The sequence below is a fragment of the Amblyomma mixtum genome, chromosome 3 (genome assembly GCF_055824585.1).
Source record: "Amblyomma mixtum isolate Tamu chromosome 3, ASM5582458v1, whole genome shotgun sequence".
NCBI lineage: Eukaryota > Metazoa > Arthropoda > Arachnida > Ixodida > Ixodidae > Amblyomma > Amblyomma mixtum.
In genome coordinates, this window is record NC_143014.1 from 251,129,860 (window position 1) to 251,137,052 (window position 7,193).

Sequence of the window (7,193 nt, forward strand, 5' to 3'; positions counted from 1 at the left end):
CCGAGCATTATCTAAATGTTCCTGGTCACAAACGGAAGATACGGGAGTATATATCATGCAGTAATCGGCAAACAGAGCAGTCTTGACAGCTGTGCGAACACTTGAAACTAAATCATTTACATATATTAAAAAAAGTAGGGGACCGAGCACACTTCCCTGAAGGACCCCAGAGGTTACAGGGAGTGGGGAAAAACAACTACCGACAATCTCCATAAACTGCGTTCTGTTTTCTAGATAAGCTGCAATCCAAGCAATGAGCGGAGGTGGTACACCAATGAATTTCAGTTTTAAAAGAAGCTTGTTATGCGGCACCTTGTCAAAGGCTTTGGCGAAATCTAGAAATAAAACATCAATTTGGCCTGACTTGCACTAAAATTATGAATGGCTATTATCAGTTGTGTAGTGGTACAGAATCCCTTCCTAAGGCCGTGCTGAGCTGGGTTTAAGGCATTATTGCTGTTTAATATTGCAAGTATATGATTGGCAATGATATGTTCGATTAGTTTACAACAGGATGACGTTACAGAGATCGGGCGGTAGTTGCGTACAGAGAGTCGATCATAATTCTTATAGACAGCAATAACCTTCCCGTTGAGCCAGTCAGGTGGCAAGGAGCAAGAAGATAAGGAGGCACGAAATATTTTGGACAAAAAACGAGACAACGGTTCAGCATAGCGCTGCAAAAATGCATTAGGAATGCCGTCTGGGCCGGGAGAAGTCGTATCTAAGCGGAGTAGCATTTCAATGACACCCTCATCAGATACAATGTCTAAATCTTCGCCCTCATGCATATATACTATATATGCGTACTGCCACGTATCATTGTAGTGCCCGTTCATTCGCGCTCAAGGCCGCAGGAAAGGGGTGTTATCATTTTTGTACCTGAAGCGAGAAGCGACTGGACTAATCTCGATTGATCGCAGCCATGAAGAGCTGCATCTACGTTTTTCCCGATTACTGTAGTTGATCGTGACCTGTTATCTCGAAGTTTCCTTGCGGGCTCAAAATTGAGCGATGCAGCGAGCGGCGGGCATTTATACTTGGACGACTGACAAGCACGTTTGTTGCTAACGCCGCTGCCGTGCTGTTTAGTTCTTTTGCGGGCGCAAGACAGCTCAAATAAAGACCTTCGTTTGCAAGTCTTGTTGCTGTCTTCCTGACCGCTGGACCGCCGTCACTGAAACGTGACTATATATATATATATATATATATATATATATATATATATACCTTTTGGTATTAAATGAAGATAATCGCAAAGTTGTGACCCCTTCTTCTATACTTCTATATATATATGTTGCCGCATAGAAGAAGACCCCAAAGATGACGGCTGGGATATGAGCGCAAGGCTGGAAGAGAAGGAAGCTAAAACGCAGGACTCTTTCTGGTTGATCAGTAAACCGTTTTTATCTTTGAGCGCTCCGTGGGGTTCTATCGAGTCGTGACACTGGTGGAGCGTGCTGGGTATGCATAGGACTTCTTCCGGCAGTCCACAGCGAATCTCGGACATCGGCACGGCCACCGGTTTCTAGGCTTTCCCCCGGAGTACAACCATCTGCCGGGCGACTATTCAAACATCCAAGTTCGCTAGGTCTCCCAACACATGGCACATTCCCTTACGCCGGTGACTCTTCACAACACCAAGGTGCCAGAGTGCTTCCACGGGGATGCGCTTGAAGATGTGGAAGACTGCTCGACCAGTTTGAACGGGTGGCAAAGTTAAACCAGTGGAGTGCGGACCAGGAGCTTTGCAACGTTCATTTTGCCCTTCAGGATAATGCTAGAACTTGGTTTGAAAACCACGAGGCCAGCTTATCCAGATGGAATGACTTCCGCCGCCAGCTGGTGCACACTTTTGCGAGTACTGATCGAAGAGACAATGCGCTGCGCGTGCTTAAAGTGCGCGTCCAGAAGCCGAATGAAAGCGTAGCTATGTTTGCGGAAAACATGGCTCGCCTTTTTCGCCATGCCGACCCTTATATGACTGAGCAAAAGAAGCTGTGGCATCTCATGCGTGGTGTCAAAGAGCAGGTGTTTGCCAGCTTGGTGCGCAACCCACCTAAAACCGTGAGTGAGTTCGTCAAGGACGGTACAGCTATAGAGCGAGCTCTCCAAGAGCGGTGCCTACCAGTACGACCGGCCCATCAACGGCGTTCCGACGATTGCGGCGGCGCTGGCTGCATCCGATAGGACCGCTCTTCGAGGACTCATTCGAGAAATTGTCCTTGAGGAACTGCAGCGAATTACTGCTACGAGCGCTCAGTCGCCAGAGGCCGTCACAGCAGCTGTGAGGAAAGAACTTTGGTTACGTCCTGTTACCGTCAGCCCCATACCATGAGTCTCACCCCGTTGACAACGCGGCAGCCATTTTCGAACCATACCACGACCCACAACCTGACAGCAACACGGCTGTCATTCCTGCACCTTCCGGAACCCTCGAGCTATGCGACAGTATTTCGTCTCCCGCCGCCAATCACAGAGCTCCCCGAGCCGTCAGCAGACGCGATTCTTCCAGGGGCATCAGTGGGCACCTTCCAGCAGCTCTCAACCGCGCCGAACTGACATGTGGCACTCTTATGACAGCCGACCACTCTGCTTCTACTGCGGATAATTTGGCCATGTGTATCGGTACTGCTGCTACCGCAAAGAGGGGAGGCCTTTGCGACAGCTCAGCAGAGAAGCTGACTCACTGGGCTTCTGCTGCAGCTCCCCATCTCCCCAGCGTTATTCTTCGCCAACGCGTCGTAGCAATGCTGACGTCAGCGGACAGCGGAGCCCGAGCCCTCGCCGGGGAAACTAAAAGCAGCAACCTCGCGAAGGGCGGTTGCAACCATTCGAAAAGTTTCAAATCCCTCACTACCACCGCAAGTGCCGACCGCAACCCGTGATTTTGACGCCGCTGTTAACATTGACATCGCCGCACTACCGCCGAAAATACCGCCTACATTACCGCCGAAAATGCCGCACTAGAAGGCCAGCCCGAACGACGAAACTGACAGCGCCAACTTCGCCGCACTTCCGCCGCATATGCCGAAAGAGACGGGCAACCCAGACGACGTTGTTAGCGCTGACCTCGCCGTTTGCATTGACGGGCTGGAAGTACACACTCTGGCGGATACCGGGGCGGGTTTTTCAATTATTAGCCACAAACTGGCTGACACGCTTCGCAAATTAAAAATCAAATGGACTGGGCCAGTAATAAGAGTGCTTGGGGTCAGCTACTGGCACCGACTGGGAAGTGCTCTGCCCGCATCGGAATAGAAAACTCAGTATTCGTTGGCAGCTTCGTTATTCTCTTTGGCTGTTGCAAATACCTCATCTTAGGCAAGGACTTTCTGCTCCTTCATGGGGCTGTAATCAGCTTTCGGGACAACGTCGTTGTCTTCACCAAAAATCATGGAGACCTTGGTTATGCGGAAGTACCACTGATGCCCGTACGCGTCGCCAATGAGACGGTGACATTACCTCCGCGACCATGCTCTCTTGTTGAAGTGAAGTGCGACGTGGCGCATACCGGCGATGGCGTTACCGAATGAGCAATCACCATGATACCCAGCCGAGGTGTTTCTATAGCTCGAGGGCTAGTCAACTTGGACAATGGGCACACCGAAGTGCTGCTGACAAACTTCAGCGACGAGCGTCAGCAAATTCCGAAAGGCACCACTGTGACTTTATTCGACAGCCTCCCAAGTGCACAGGACTGTTTTGTGCTGCAACAGGAAGGCTAAGTGAGCAAGGCGCCCGCAACCATCATCGATGTGAGCACAAATTTGTCGTCTTCAGAGCCGGAACGCCTTTTGAATCTCATAGGTCAATTTAGAGACTGCTTTGATTCAGAACTGCGGATCGGCCAAACGCCTTTGACTAAGCATAGAATTATCACGGATAACGCGATTTGCCCGATTTGACAAAATTCTTACCGTGTGGCTCCGAAAGCACGCAAAGCCATTCAGCGCCAGGTGGCCGACATGCTTAGAGACGACGTTATCCAGCCGTCACAGAGTCTCTGGGCTTCCTACGTGGTACTTGCTAAAAAAAAGGACGGCAGCTTACGATTTTGCATTGAATACCGAAAGTTCAACCAAGTGAACAAAAAGACGTGTACACTCTCCCTCGCACGATGATTCTCTCGATAGCCTATGAAATGCACGTTACTTCTCATCAATGGATTTGAAAAAGTGGATATTGGCAAATTGAAGTAGATGAGAGGGGATCGGGAGAAGACAGCATTCGTCACTGCCGACGGATTGTACGAGTTTAAGGTTTTCCGTTCGGTTTATGCTCGGCACCAGCAACATTTCAGAGACTGATGGACACTGCGCTCTAGGGACTCAAGTTGCAAATATGCTTGGTGTATCTTGACGACATGATCGTGTTTTCGGCCACCTTCGAGGAGCATCTACGCCGTTTGCCGCCTGTGTTTCAGGCCATACGATCTGCGGGCCTCACACTAAAACCCTAGAAGTGCCACCCTGGTTTCGAGGAGCTGCAATTCTTAGGACACGTCATTAGCCAAGAAGGTGTCCGGCCTGATCCCGAAAAGCTCTCCGCAGTCGCCAAGTTTCCAACACCTACGCACAAAAACACGTTGAAGCGCTTCCTGGGGCTTTGCGCCTATTACCGTCGATTTATTGCTGGCTTCTCACGAATTGCCTGGTGATTAACTTCACTGACAAGCGATAAAGCTGTCTTTCGCTGGGGTATAAAAGAGCACCAAACTTCAGTGATATCCAGAGACGTCTACTGACGCCATCTGTCCTGGCGCACTTTGAGGACGACACCCCTACCCTGCTTCATACCGATGCGAGCAATGTGGGTTTAGGCGCTGTATTTATGCAGCGACAGGATGCTTTAGAAAATGTGATTGCTTATGCCAGCAGGACTCTGTCTAAAGCAGAAAGGAACTACTCAGAAACAGCAAAAGAATGCCTTGCAGTGGTATGGGTGGTTATGAGGTTCCGCCCTTACTTTTACGCTCTCCCCTTTCAAGTGGATAGCGACCATCACTCTCTCTGTTGGTTGACGAACTTAAAGGACCCTTCAGGGAGACTCGCGCGTTGGATCCTTCGGTGACAAGAGTTCGACATGACGGTTATTTACAAATCAGGAAATAAGCATACGGATTTTACCTTTCGCGAGCACCGGTCGAACATTCCACCACGACCGATGAAGACACCGCCTTTATAGGAGTCATAGATGACACAACTCTTTCCCAACAGCAGCAAGAGGAACATGAATTGCTCCCTCTTATTGATTTCTTTAATAATCGAACTACGGTTGTGCCTAAGATTTTAGCACGAGGGCGCTCTTCATTCTTTATTCGCAACGACGTAACTTACAAGAATAACTTCCGCCCTGGGGGGAACAGTCATCTATTCGTCGTCCCCACAGCTCTCTGCACTGAAGTCTTGCAAGCGCGCCACGACGTGCCAACCGCCGGCCACCTAAGCTACCCCCGCACGTTGGCTAGAGTGAAGCGCGGATACTACTGGCCGAAACTGCCGGCGACAGTGAAGCACTATGTACGGAAGTGCGTAGACTGCCAACGTCGTAAATCCCCCCTGAAAAATCAGCTGGCCTACTCCACCCTCTTCAAGTGCCTAAGACACCTTTCAAGCAAATTGGCATGGACCTCCTGGGACCATTTCCGACGCCCACAGCCGGGAATAAATGGATAATTGTCGCCACCGATTATATAACTTCCTACGCGGAGACAAAGGCTCTGTCCAGGAGGAGTACCGCCGCCGAAGCAGCTCGGTTCTTAGTTGAGAGAACATTGTCCTCAGGCATGGCACTCCGACACTAATTATAAGTGACAGAAGACTGCATTTACGGTCGAGCTTTTGGAGACCGTTCTTCGCCTCAGCGGTACCAGTCATCGTAAAACGATAGCCTATCACCCTCAAACCAATGAACTGACGGAACGCCCCAATAAGACCATCGCAGACATGCTTTGTATGTAGAGGGCAAAACGCTTCTCTAGAACACGTTCTGGGCGTGTTTTGGGCTGAATACGCGATATCTAGCGATAACATTTGGTTAAAAATGGTCTGGACGTAAGCATGTGCAGTTAGACTCATAAGATTTCATCGCCATTTTTTGCCTTCCTGGTCTCAGCGGCTTTGGGAGCTGCGGAATACACAGTTTGGTCGTTCTAGAGATGTGTTTTGCCCTCTGTACATCTACATGGACCACAAGAATTGAAACAAAATTCTTCCCTACGTAACATTTGCCTACCATACGGCACGACAAGACACCACTGGCATGACACCTTTCAACCTTCTTCATGGGCGACTAGTGGCAACTATGCTGGATGCCATCTTGCTTCCGAATGCCGACGCCGACGATGTCGATCAGGACGCCGGAGAATTCGCACAGCGCGCAGAGGAAGCTCGCCAACTAGCGTGTGTGCGGATCAGAACTCAGCAGGAGTATGATGCACGACGCTACAATATTCGCCACAGACATGTAATGTATGAACCTGGCGACAAAGTGCGGGTTTAGACGGCTGTTCACCTCCGTGGACTCTGCGGAAAACAATTGCGGCGATACTTCGGGCCCTATGTTGTTCTGCGACGTTTAACCGACGTAACGTATGAAGCGGTGCCAGACGGGGTATCGACATACAAGCGACGCCTGCAACGAGCCGACGTTGTACATGCTGAACGCATGAAGCCGTACCACTCGGACTGATCTTGACCTCCAACCCGCCGCGGTGGCTCAGTGGTTACGGTGCTCGACTGCTGACCCTAAAGACGCGGGTTAGATCCCGGCCGCGGCGGCAGAATTTCGATGAAGGTGAAATTCTTGAGGCCCGTGTGCTGTGCGATGTCAGTGCACGTTAAAGAACCCCAGGTGGTCGAAATTTCCGGAGCCCTTCACTGCGGCGTCCCTCATTGCCTGAGTTGCTTCGGGACGTTAAACCCCAACTAACCAAATCAAACCTGATCTTGACCTCCTACTTCTTTTTGTTGTCATCGGGACGATGCTTCCTCAGGAGGGGGGGAAATGCCGCATAGAAGAAGAGGCCAAAGATGACGACTGGGACTACGAGCGCGAGGCTGGAAGAAAAGGATGCTTAAACGCAGGACTCTTTCTGGTTGACCAGTAAACCGTTTTTATCTTTTAAGCCTTCCTCAGGACGTACTACGTCCGCCGCTTACGAAAGTGGGTGGCGCTGATAAACACTCTCA